Here is a 13,087-nt window from a genome sequence, read left to right on the forward strand (position 1 = left end):
ATGAAGCAATTGCCAAGGGACATTTTGGTGAGGCAATTCCCATGTGCTTTGAGGGCCAAGGAGTTGTGCATCCTGTGCAGCCCCTGCTCATGCAAGCATCTCGGCTTTCGGTCCATGAAAGGGGTATGCTGCATCCCTCCCCTTCTCTGCTCTTGCTGGTGAGTGCTGTAAGGCCCTTTTGGTGAGTTCTTTCCTTCCCAGACACCTTAGTGGCTTCTCTGTGCCCAGAGGTGAATCCCATCTCACCAGGACAGGCAGGTTGGTGGGGCAAATCCCAAGGGTACCAACATTACCAGAGGGACCCTGATCCATGATGCTTTTCCATCCCCTACCATTCTGTCAGACTGCTCCAGTTACTGGTCCCTGCATTCCTGACCTACCTTTAGAAAGCCAAGCCTGTAATTTAGCAAATGAGCCACTGAGGAGAAAACAGGCTATGTTGTCTTTAAAGAGAGAAGGCTGGAGGCTTTCCAGAAAAAAAAACGGAGGTTTTTGCTCTCTGTTGTTTTCTTTGTGACACCTAAGCTGAAGCTAAAATCACAGGGTCAGCTTCCTACAGCACCACATGAGCTTTCCTGGCCATGCTCCCCCATGTCCTCTGGGAACACTAGCTCTTCTGACCCACAACTAGGCACCCCAAGTGCTGTCTGCCCTGCTTTCTGCATGGGCTCTCTACACATCCCACCAGCTGCAACACCAGCCCTGCCTGGCTGTGCTAACGACTAGGAAACAACATTTGGGAGTCTGAGGGTTGATGCAAAGGATCCACATCTTCCAGGAGGGAAACAGATTTATTGCTGGACAGCTTGAACGCACCATACTGCAGGCCATACTGTCCTCAAAAAAGGTTAAGAGACCACAGGCTGAGAAAGAGCTAATGCTACGCCACACACACACACACGTATAAATAGGCTGACCAGCTATTGGCTGAGATCACATAATACAATAAATACAAAAATGAGATTACACTTGTATCAAACCTGGCTTTTTCAGTTTAGTATTTCCACTCCTAGAAACTGAAAGTACTTGGAAGTACTCTGGCCATTTAGTTACCAAATTTTTCTCTGACATCTAAAGCAACTTTATAAGTCTGTAAGACAACCCGTTAGTCCTTTCTAGATGGGATTCAGGATATTTACCGCTACTGGGAAAGTATTTTGATTTTATTACCTACTGGTTTAATCCTTTGCAGAGCTGTAGCAGAGTTCATTATTACTTGCCTAGCTGTGTCCTGCTAATAAATACCTACAGAGAGCTTTAGAGTAAAGATCTGATTGCACTGAGCTCAGCGGGAGTCCACCGCTGCCAGTATCCCCCATGCTTTGTCCTGGTCTTCAGAGACTACATCTGTGAAATAGGTCCTGTTCCTAAGGCAAAGCTCTAAAACTCCCTCCTGTTTCTAAGGTTTTAAATCTTGTGTTAAAACCTGCCTTAACTGGGCATTAAGTTCCAAACCCTTTCCACAGATCTAGAAAAGGTTTCATTCTGTTCCTACATTTAAAACAGAAAAATTGCTCAAGATTCTGGTAAAACAACATAGCTGTAGCAGGATGCTTACACCTACCAAGTGGGAGTTTCTCTGATGACACAGATAGTCCCAGGAATGGCTCCTGAATAGAGAGTTGACCCAGGAGCTGATGATTTAGGAATCAGATTTAATTGCAGTATATGCAAACTACATTTGCAGCTTGAGTACACAAGACTATTTATGAGAGGAATTTGCTGTTGGAGATAACAAGCCAGTTTTCACCAAAGAGTAAATCTGCTGGCTGCTCATAGAGGCTCCCAGACTGTCAGAGCACAGATCATCGCTACTCAGTGCTCTGCTAATAGCGCAAACAGTGATGACATTTAGAATATTGTTTAACTGAGGGAGGAGATTTAAGTCACTTCTACAGGATTATCTGAGGGAGTAAACCTCTGCAAACCGTACATCACAACTCTGGCAGCAGTCTGTAATGTCTTTAAGCTATATCTTTAAATTATGAATAACGTCTATTAAAAAATCATAACTCTTAGTGGCGGTAAGCATCTCTGGGCAAAGACACTGTCAGAATAATTACAACCTAGATCATGAAGGCAGTATCTGTCCTCATCCCACAGAACAGTTTGTAGGATCAGCACACACATTATAATAGTTTATTGCACCTCTTAAAACCAACATGCTTAAAGTGCTTCCCACCAATGATCTCTCCACTTAGGAAGTGAGTAAAACCCCTTCCAAGTCTATAGCGGAGCATCTGAGAGTGTAAGAAATGAGCAGGATGTGCATGAGTGCGTGAAGTCTCAGTCGGGCCCACAGGATGGTGGTGAGACCACTGGGTGGGACACTGGAGGCGTCTAAACCCAAAAATGCAATCTAGCACCATGAGACAAGGACATTGGCATGGTGAGGCAGGACCAAGGGCTCAACTGTGGGGATATTTCCTCCCATAGAGAGTATCTGGGACTTGGAGGCTGTGGTGGTGGGTGGGAAAAGAGCGGTGGCTCTGCTCATCCCTGCCTCCTTCCATCCCTTGACCACTGGGGACTGGAGGGCAGGCACAGTAGCAGTGCAAGTATTTCCTCAATCACACAGTCTGAAAATAGCAGTTGGCCTTAATGTAAGCCTTTTCTCTAACCACTTTTCTCCTAATCAGCTGCATAAAGGCCAACTACCATCCATGCACCACAGAGCAAGATAGAAATGCTGAACAGAATGGCAAGGTCAGTTATTTAACATCAAGAGTTTAATATTTTGGCTTTGGCTCCATGAGGGAGGAGTAGGACAGCCTCCAGCCAGGTTAACTCTGTAAGTGATTTAGCAGCACCGTGCACAGGCTTGCAGAAGCAAAGAAAATCATCAGAGCAGCAAATCATTTATGAGATGAGGAATCTCTAGCAGCTTGGCTCGAGCTTTCTAAAAGAGCAGGCAAGCTGCAAGCAAGCAGAGCAGTCAGAGAAAGTGGCAGATTTCATTTTCTAATGCGTTTTTTCTCCCTTAGTAAATATAAAGTTTGTTAAAGGTGGGAGACCAACAGCACCAAGAAATGAAGAAGGGAAACTGGCAGCACCAGCACTGGATTTCACATACACTCTGTGAAGAAACTCTCCTCAGTCCTGGAAATCCCAATCCAGTGAGAAGCTGTCGGTGATAGTCTCATTTATACAGAGTTTGCTTCTACCTGCAAGGGCTGTCTGGCTGCATGAAAGCCTGTTTCTGAAGCTGTACCCAGATCTGCCCATTTTCCATATGCAACAGAATGTCTGATTAACAGACAATTAACAGACCTCAATCCAGCATACTGATGCTGGTCAGACACACCATGCTCGCTGAGGCCTCTGGTCTCATACAATGCTGGCTGTAGCACTGGAAGATCCTTCCTGCACTGAGCCTGGTCCCCTCCTGTCCCAGGCAACCACTTTCGTATAACACCATCCCTCTAACAATCAACCACCGTGTCCTTGCACAGAACTGCAAATGCAATAGACAGGTCTATCCTCACTCGGACCACAACACTGGTCCAAAAGAAGACTAAACCCCAGGTGAATGTCATGCCCAATATCTAAAGGGCCAAGTGTCCTTTCATTCCCTGTCACCTCTTCCCAGGTAACTGCTAGAACAGGACATAGTCCCATGTGCAGGAGTTCTACGCCTCCCAGATCACATCAACTTGGGACAAGGGTGAAATGCTTTCTTGAGGTGAGGTACTGAGTGTTCAACCCTGTGCAGATGCAGGAGAGTCAATCTTTTGTGGAGTGCTCCAAACACCAGACTGGTGTGCCAAAAGGCATCGCTGATGGTACCACTGGTACTTCAGAACAGTGGGGATGAGAAACAATTACCTCTGGGTTTCTGCGGCACACACAGAAAACAGACCAGCACCACTGTGTGACCATTCCAGCCTGATGAGGCAGGTGCTCCACAGGTCTTAGGTATTGGTAGGTAGGGCTCAGGGATACTAGGATTTTTGGATGCCTCCTGTGAGTAGTCAGAGTTCCAGTTTCACCAGTGTATTTTTGCTCAGGGAATTCAAGTCATGTTTTTTTACCCACTCTCTGCTCCAAATGATGGGGAGATGCCTATAGGACAGTAAGAGTTTTTTGGGAGTGAATGAATCCCTACCTGTGTGACTAAAGTATGCAGCTCATCCTCCTACAAAACATACCTGTAATGGGAAGCTCTCCCAATCAACATTTAATAGGTTGCATTTACCACAAAATACCAAAACTGAAATGAGACAAACCTGCAAACATGCCAGCTATACCTCCCACGCTGCCCAGCATCCGAGATGGCCAGTCTTCCTTTCCAGCAGCTTATTTCCCCTGAAGAAGCCAGCTGCTGACAATGTCAAGCTCATCTGTTTTGAACATTAACTCTCACTTTCTTACTTTCTTGGTGGGCCTTTGCCATAGAAACCTTCCTTAGCAACCAGGAGGCAGAGCAGCAGCGGCTCCAGCCAGCGGCATTAATAAGGCAGTTCCAGTCCCTCCGTTTGGCACGTCACCTCATGCCCTGCCTGCCCAGCTTATCTTTTCCAACAAGGCATAACCAGTGGGTGAGCATTTCCAGCAGAATTGGGTGACAGGAGGGAAACAGCTGCATTGGAAAACTGCTTGAGACTGCTTCCAAACTGACCTTTGATTAATGTATATGAGGTGGTTTGACCCAGCTCACCTGAGGAATTTCTTGCAGCTATACAGCCCTGGTGTGCCAAGGATAATACCTCGTGTTTGTGGCCACAGGCACAAGGGGCAAGACAGGAGAAGCCAAGAGGAAAGTGGGGACAGGAGTGGGGACATGGAGGTGCTCTGCCTAAGCAACAGAGAAACAAGCAGAATGCCTTAGGACACCAAAACCAGCCCTGTGAACTTCATGGGGAAAGAAAATCCTGACTACACCCCTATCTCGTGCCATCATTCATAATGCTTACTGCTTAGTGGGCAATAGTCTCTTGTGTATCCAGGTGTCTGGGTAATGCTACTGTCAGTGATACTCAAATGTTCCAGCTTTAATCCTACTACCCATTTCTGCTGTATCTCCACTTAACTCCCATTTCTTTTACTGGTCATAAAATAATTTTTTTCTCACCGATGAGAGGGAGGCTTTAAAGAGAAAATCAGTAGCATCTATGACATGCTGTGTGAGTAAGGGGGTAATACCTCATCCCACTACCACTGTTGGTATATGGTATACACAAATGCAGGCAAGAAAAGCTGGCACTTCAAATTCCTAATCAAGTGCCATGTCCAGGCTGTAAAAGAAGTGGTGAAGGATCAGGCACAGCATTGTTATTGTATCTGTATCATCCCTCCTCCAGGTCTGAGCTTTTCTGTTCCCAATAGCTTTATTTTGACAGATGGATAAATCTGCTCTGAATTTTCCAATTCTTTAAGGTAAATCGCTAACTGCTGCTGTGCAGATAGGGGCAAGTTGGCTCTAACCATGCCGCAAAGCAGGTCTGAGGTGAAATCATCTCACGAAGCATGTTCAGCCTGGGTCCAGAGCCAAGCTAAAGCCAGAAATACCCCACTTCCCTTGCAGAGCCTACTTGTGTCCAGCTACCTTGAAGGCCAAGTGGCCTAACAAGAAAAACTCCCCAGCTCCATCCTCTCTGAAGAGGCAGCACAACAACGTGCACATATGAGATTGAGATGGGCGCTAACCACCGCTGCCAGCCTGAGGAACTTGTAACTTTATCTTTCTGACTCATCCAGTCACAAACACACCACGCAAGAACCATGCTGCTACCAGCACTACGCTATGACTCACTGGTAAACCTGCACTGCTCTCACTTCCAGTCCTCCCTGCCAGGTTTTTCATTATCTGCTCTGCTGCCCATGGGATAAACATCTAGAGGAAGAGCCCCAGTGGCCTTCATCTCAAAACACCTCTCCTCTGCGTACCTGTCAGCACTAGGACATAACTAACTGCAGTCAGCCGACCTGAATTCACAAACCTGGCTTGTAAGGAATAAGGAACAACCAACTTAGCCAGTTTGTCCTATTCAGTGGACAAGAACTCTCATCTTGTGTCACAGAATCACAGTTAGGCAAGAAAACACTTTTCTGAGGGTTTTTTTGCTTGTTTGGTTGTTTGTTTTCTAGTTTGGTTTTCCATTTGAATGTTTTCTAGCTTTTATCCAGTGACAAACATTCCTGCTCTAAGATGAGCAAATGTTTTTGCCTCTGACCAACTCTAGCCTCAAGAGGGTTTAAAGAACATTCATTCAGCACCCAGCTGAAGAAACCACAGGCTTGACTAACTGATTTATTGGGTGTGTTTGATTCTGAAGACATTTGGAAACTTGATTATATCAAAGGCTGCTGTTTGTCAAGTCCATTTCCTTCTAATATAAACCCATGATTCTAGATTTTTGCATAAATGCTTACTGAATTAAATAAAGGAATCTAATGGCTCTTGTTACACATGCAAATGTTCTCAGAGAACTCTGAGTAGTTACACGTTAAAAGTTCATGGAAAAAATCAAACATGGTATAGGTTAACTTTAATGCATCTTTCACCATCAAAGTGAGAAAGTTTCAAGACTTAGGAACAAAAAGTCGCTTTTGACATTGGTAAGAACATTCTAAGAAACAGACCATCACCTAAAAAATAAGGATAAGCACAAGACTAGAGAGTGTCTAATTCCTAGGAATCTGTTATGGCACGTGCTCAGGTTGCTCCATTCAGGTGCAAGTAATTCAAGAACACATCCCTGTCTTCAAAGCTAGTTTATCCCCTGGGTCTCCAAGTGCATGGCAGGTAACCCTACCAGACCCTTGCTTCTGTGGAGGAAGGGAGCTCTGCAGAGCCACACGTTTCAGAGCCAGCTGATGCCAGGCAAAGGCGGCACAAGGTGGTGACAGCTGAGAGCTTTGTTTTCTGCAGGCAGCAAAACTCCAAAGACCTGTTTTATGTTAGAAATGAAAAAAAACTGGAAATGTGATCCAATATAATGCCTGTCTTCAGTGCTTTATTCTGATCACAGCTGTTTAAAAATATTTTGCTTTCTTTTAGTTTTGCAAGTAACGTTTAAAAAGTGTTACTCTCCATGACTGTATTTGGAAATAATTTCTACCATTTTAATTCTGATAAAAGAAAACTCATTACTACTTTATTCCTTATACTTTTTGGTTCAAGGAAGGAATAATGCCTGGTTTGCATGTAAACTGGCAGGACAAAATCCTCTCCTGCTCCGAGTCCTAGGTTTTCCTTTTATCTTTTTATTTTTTCCTTCTCCATCACTACTAATTTCTCTGAGCGTTCAGGTTACAGGCATCTAAAGTATCAGCAATGGAATTTTCTCTGTTGGTATGCCAGCTGGAAAGAGCTATATCTTCATGGGGGAATGGAAACAAGGTGCATTTTGCTCCTTTCCCATTCGTCTTGCAGGTGCTCTGTTTGAGCTCTGCAGAGGACAAGGTCTTGCTAACAGTCTCTACACAAGACAGGAGAGATACCCTCCACCTCTTCAGATCTCACACTCTACTAAATTGCAAAGTAAGATGACCTTGACCCTCTTAACCTATTACTTTCTGACACCAAATTAGGCTTCATTACATTTTGTTATGCTGAAAAGGCACAGGTTTGCAGGTAGAGCGGTGGCAGAAGTAGCCATGAGCCTCTGTACTCTATTAGGCAGGTAAACTGAGGAGTTTGCTTTGGAAACTTCAAACGAAACAAAAAACTCGCCTTCCCCCCACCCCCAGCATACCCAAATGAAGTTGATCTATTAACTGCACTGAGGAGAACCTATCTTTATATCTTAATTATTTTTCTAAAGCTGTATTGAAGACAGGCAAAACTTCAACAGCCATGTTACTCCAAACTGCTCTGGAACTTCTCTAAAGAGCTGAAATGCCAGCATAGTTCTTCTGCAGCCTTCCCAGAGCACTAAGAGTAGATTTGTAGCCCTTAACCAGGCTACAGATAGCTTTAAGATAGAAAATCTCCCTTGCTAGCCAGGAGGCTTGCTGGAAGGTGAAAGTAAAACCTAAAGAGTACTTCAAAGTTGAGTTAGACTTCAAAGAGCCCTGCTGGGAGACCTGCACCTGCAGCTTTTCATGTTTTTGTGCAATGTTTGACTGTTTATCATTAAACTATTCATTCAGCCAGCTCTGCACAATAAGCCCTTTAATGGATCTTAGCCTGAAAAGAGTTCAGCCTGCAGACATAAAAAGTAAAAATGTAATCTGTCTTTTTAAAGAAAGCTTTGATATACCTTGAAATACCACATTTTCCGAGGTAGTTACATATTCACCCTTTTCCCCCTTCCTGTGGGCTTTTCAAGACTTAATAAATCTATGAGCTCCTATTGACCAAACACAGCAGGTGCATATATTGGAGCATCTTGCTGGATTCTGGGATGAGAAGCCCATCTCTGAAAATCTGCTGCTGGAGCATAATGCACAGGATTGCATGGGAAGGTCTTCTCCTCATGCATCTGTAAATATAGGAAGCTCTAATCATAGAAATGTCTACAGAATTTTCAAGCAGCCTGATTCTTAATGAATCAGTGAAACTGCTGATTTATACCATCAAGGATTTGGCTCAATCTCATTAGGTTTCAAAATCTTTCTAGGCTATTTCCCATCCTTGTTATATAGCCTCCATTACCATAGTATTGGAGTGATTTTTAACATATTTATGCTCACAGTAGCCCACTGGGGTGGAGAAATGCTGGTTATTTCCTTTTATAGGCTGGAAACTGAGGCACAGGGAGAATAAAAAGTCTGACCCATCAAAGAACATGGGATGCACAAGGACTGAGCTCTGAAACTGAGACCTCAAACTTCATACCTCTAAGTGTTCCTGAAAATCAACTGAGTCCTTAGCTAAATGTTTGTCTCAAATGCTAGGTGCCATCATCACACCTTCTGTTTACCAGAGTGATAGAAAAATCACCCATCAGAAAGCCAGTACTCAGGACAGAAAACAAATCAGATGCTCTGAATTCAAGTCAAACAAATAAAATCTCCTTTAGAGCAACAGGGCATATTTATCTTATTAATACTAACAAACAAACCTCTTTAGACCATGTGGAATTCTGCTTTTTTTCCTTGGCATCAGTAGCACACAGGCCAGCATAAATCCATTGGGATATTTTAATCTCGCCTTACCTTCATGAACACTTAGTGGGCAAAAGTAACAGAAAGTTACAGATGAAAGGGACATTATTTGGTTGTGTGACTGTCACATAATGGAACACTCTCTCTGACTAATTGCATAAAGAGCAACTTTGTGGGTTTTATTGAATAACTTGAGATAATTTAAGCTTCCATTAAAGGATAGTGAAAATAAAAAAATAACTCTATTACAGGAAGACACCTCACAAAGAAAGCTAGAGGCACAACATTTCTGAATGTATTTTAATTTTAACTTCTTCAGAAAACACTGCAACTTTTGAAAAGAAGTAGATTTTGGTCAGACAGCCCCATTATTTATATCATAGCACTTCAGTTTCGAATGTTGTGCACATGTGATATAGCCACATTCAGGATACATGTGTCATACATAACATAATAGAAAGAAAAATTCCTGGTCCAAAAAATATTCCCAGCCACAAAAGAGAAAGAGAATTAGGATAGGAAAAACTTGTTTGTGCATCAAGTCTGTCTTCTTGCTACTATACCTACACCTATGTCATCTACCTCCACTCACACACTTACCAGTTTAAAAATATGACAGATTTTTGCTCCAGATACTTCAGATAGAGGGCTATTGGAGAGCCAAATCCAGGGCCCCATCAGTGCCATCTAAAGAGTCAAAACGCAGAAGCCATATACAGTTACGTCTGTTTTTTGGAAGGGGATCAGTAATATCAAGAGGTTCATCCATTTACCCTGATCTACCCGGAACGTCTGTGGCATTTCTGAAGAGCTGATCTTGGACCTCCTGCCTCCCAGCTGTCTGCTTAGCTAAGTAATAGCAGAAGTCATTAAACATGCCACTCAAGGTGAGAGCACTGAAAACACACACTGAGCCACAGTGTCCACATTTAAGAACTGTTTACTTCTCTGATTTATTTTGGTTCCTTTAGTTTTCCCTTTTATAGGCAACATCAACATTACATCTTTCGCAAGGTGAGGATTTTGTGATCAGTGCTGCTGTTATTTGTTTTAGGAAAAAAACCAAACAAGGCAAAGAGTGACAAGCATAATTCGGTTCATTTCTCACAAAAACCACACACACTGGCAGGGAGCCAGTTTGTGATCTCATTTACACTGGGGCAAAGCCATAGCAACAGCACTGCTGAAGCGCGCGAGCAGCTTCTGCTGTATGGGAGCTGGGCAGCTGGCACATCCTCCCTGGGCAGCGGTTTGCTGTGTGATGCAGACAGCTTCTCTCAGTAAATGGCAAAGATCTAGATTGCTACTTGCAATGAGCAGGAACGTGTTTACGCATCAGGAAAAGATCTTCCTGTCTCAATGAGGCATTTTGCTGTTAAGCTTTTCGAGCAAATTCTAGAAAACCCAGGTAAAGGTTTGATTTAGGCTTTGATTTTGTATCAGAAGACTTCAGAAACATGTTTCCACTCTTTCCTAGAAAATCAGGTCATGATACACCAGGGTACTTAAGCATTTGTTTCAGCCAGATGTCAGTGAGACTTTGCTGCGTGCTCAGGTTCAGGATACTGGGGTCAGACCCAACAGCCTCTGCTCTCCCCAGCTCAGCCACTGAGCCATCAGGGTGCCCTGCAGACTGAGCCCACTTTGTTGGCAGTGACTTGTGTCAGCTGGGAGATGTTCTGGGTAGTGCAGCAGTGCTCAGTGCTGAGTCAGACCAAGGGAGGATGATTCATCCAGAAATGTCAATGAAAGACAATATTTATTCTTTCCAGCCTGCCTTTGTGCCTGCTTTTCATCCTTAAGAGCAGGGACCCTTTGCACCTTTCCAGATAGCAGCTGAACAAGTTTTAACAATGCAGAGTATAAAAATGCTGTCCTTTCTCGATATTTGTCTCATAGCAGATGCTTTGTTCTGTGTGCCTGTGACACAAGATGTTGCGTGGCATTGCAGCAGCAGGAGATACTGCAGAAGCCACAAAGAATGCTAGATGTAAACCAAACCAGGTTTGGGAGGGTAGGCTGCCAGCTGGAATGGCAGACAGCCAACAGAAAAGTCTGACTCCCACAGCAATTGGCCATGCACTTGTCCCCCCTCCCATGCCTCTCCAAACCACTCAGTGACTTGCAGTTTGCTCAAGGTCTGAGCTGGCAAGAGAGAGCAAGTCATCAAGTGCATGCAACCACTGCGTGAACATGTCTAACAGAACAACTTGTTATTTCAAGAAATCAGGCTTGTGTATCACTGCAATAGAAGAAAGCAAAAACACTCTTAAGAGACACAGATACTGTCATTAACCGACCATTCTCTGTCCCCTTGCTGAGCTTTGTAGCCTCTCAGTCAGTAAATGTTGAGCTTACCTATCAAGGTTTTTGCTCCTGGGACCTTACACATACTTCCCTGTATTGTAAAAGATCTCACATTCATCTGGGTCCATTCTCTCAATTTAAATCATCTTCCAGGCTTGTGACAGCGATAACTTCTTTTCTAATAGTCCCATTACCTCAATACACAGTTTTTATTCACATGTGTTTCCATCTACACAAATAAGGGATCCCACCTGCAAATACAGTAAAGAACTACATAAGAAACAGAAAAAACAGGAACTGAAGAGCATATCTATGCCACAAACAGGGCTGTAAATCATAGCTCCAGTCCTAAGCATACCAAAATAGCTGAACCACTTCACAGGCCCACACTAAGCCATCTATCTGGCATTGTTTCATGACCCATTTCAGTGAAAAGGTCTGCAGCACAATTCTTTGATTCTCAACAACCAAGCTTAAGTCAGAGACAGAAGAGTAGGTGACTACAAGAAAGTTGACTTTAATTCAGGGCCTAACCATATTTAGTTTAGAGACACCAAATATCATGGCTTATTAGAGATAATCCCAAGAACTGGAAGCACATCCTGCCATTCTCATTATATTGTGATGTTATTTTGCACCAGATTTTAGAAGTGGTGCAAGGAACAATAGATTTGCCTGCATAACATCATCCAGAACAGAGAAAAGCTCAAAACCTGACTGCCCATTCAAGCTGTGGCCTTATCAGGTGCTCATGTTCTATAGCACAAGACACCTCTAATCTTTCCATCACAGCACACATGTGGGCATTCAAGAAATGTCCTCTCAGTCCCTGTGCTGACACTGAAGCCTAGTCACTCAAGAGAGAGAAGAGAGAGCATGACATCCTTCTTGCATCCTCTTTTCTTTAGTGTGCTCTCTTTAATTCAGATAGACTTGCAAGTGTGCAGTCCCTGTGGGTCACACCTTCCCACCAACACATTGTTGGGATCCAAAGAGATGTTAGTTTGTGTGAATTACAGCATTTTTCATAGATGAGACACAAATAGTCGACATTTTAATGGTATAATTAGCACCTATCAAAAACTTTCATTCTAAGAATAGTCACATGAGACAGAAATATGGAGTGGGAGCTTATAAAATTGTATCGGTTTTGTCATATCTTTGGAGACAAACCTTCCAGCTGACCTCAATTTGTCATTCACAGGTACAGCAAATGCTGGAAAGCAGATTACTGAGAAAAATTTTACTCCAGCCTCCTGAGAAATCTCAACAATTTTCTTTGCTTTCTTTTTGAACAGCAAAGCTGCAGTGTGAGACACCAGAAGTAAAAATTAGTTAGCTAATTAATTAATTAACTAATTGCATTTGGCTGCCATATCTGACCATAGCTGGCAAAGAAATGGCAAAGGGCATTCAGTTATAAATCAAGCCAACCAGGGTACAGCATACGCACATTTGCACAAAGAATTTAGGAAGCTGATGAGTAGTAACTGGCATTAGAATTTGTGCAGGTTCATTAAAAGCAAAATTTTGTGCAGATATTGGGTAGAATTTTGGGGAAAAAACCCAACCATCTAGACTTGTATTAATGTGAGTGCTGTTAGCAAGAAAGAGCACATTTTGCCACCAAGAATCATGACTTAAATCCACAACTAGTTCACTCCATAGCCATGTCCTTTTGCTGCCACTGCTTGGTTCCATGCCACAGGACTGTCCTGTTATCCATCAG

Source organism: Phaenicophaeus curvirostris, chromosome 10 (genome assembly GCF_032191515.1).
Source record: "Phaenicophaeus curvirostris isolate KB17595 chromosome 10, BPBGC_Pcur_1.0, whole genome shotgun sequence".
Taxonomy (NCBI): Eukaryota; Metazoa; Chordata; class Aves; order Cuculiformes; family Cuculidae; genus Phaenicophaeus; species Phaenicophaeus curvirostris.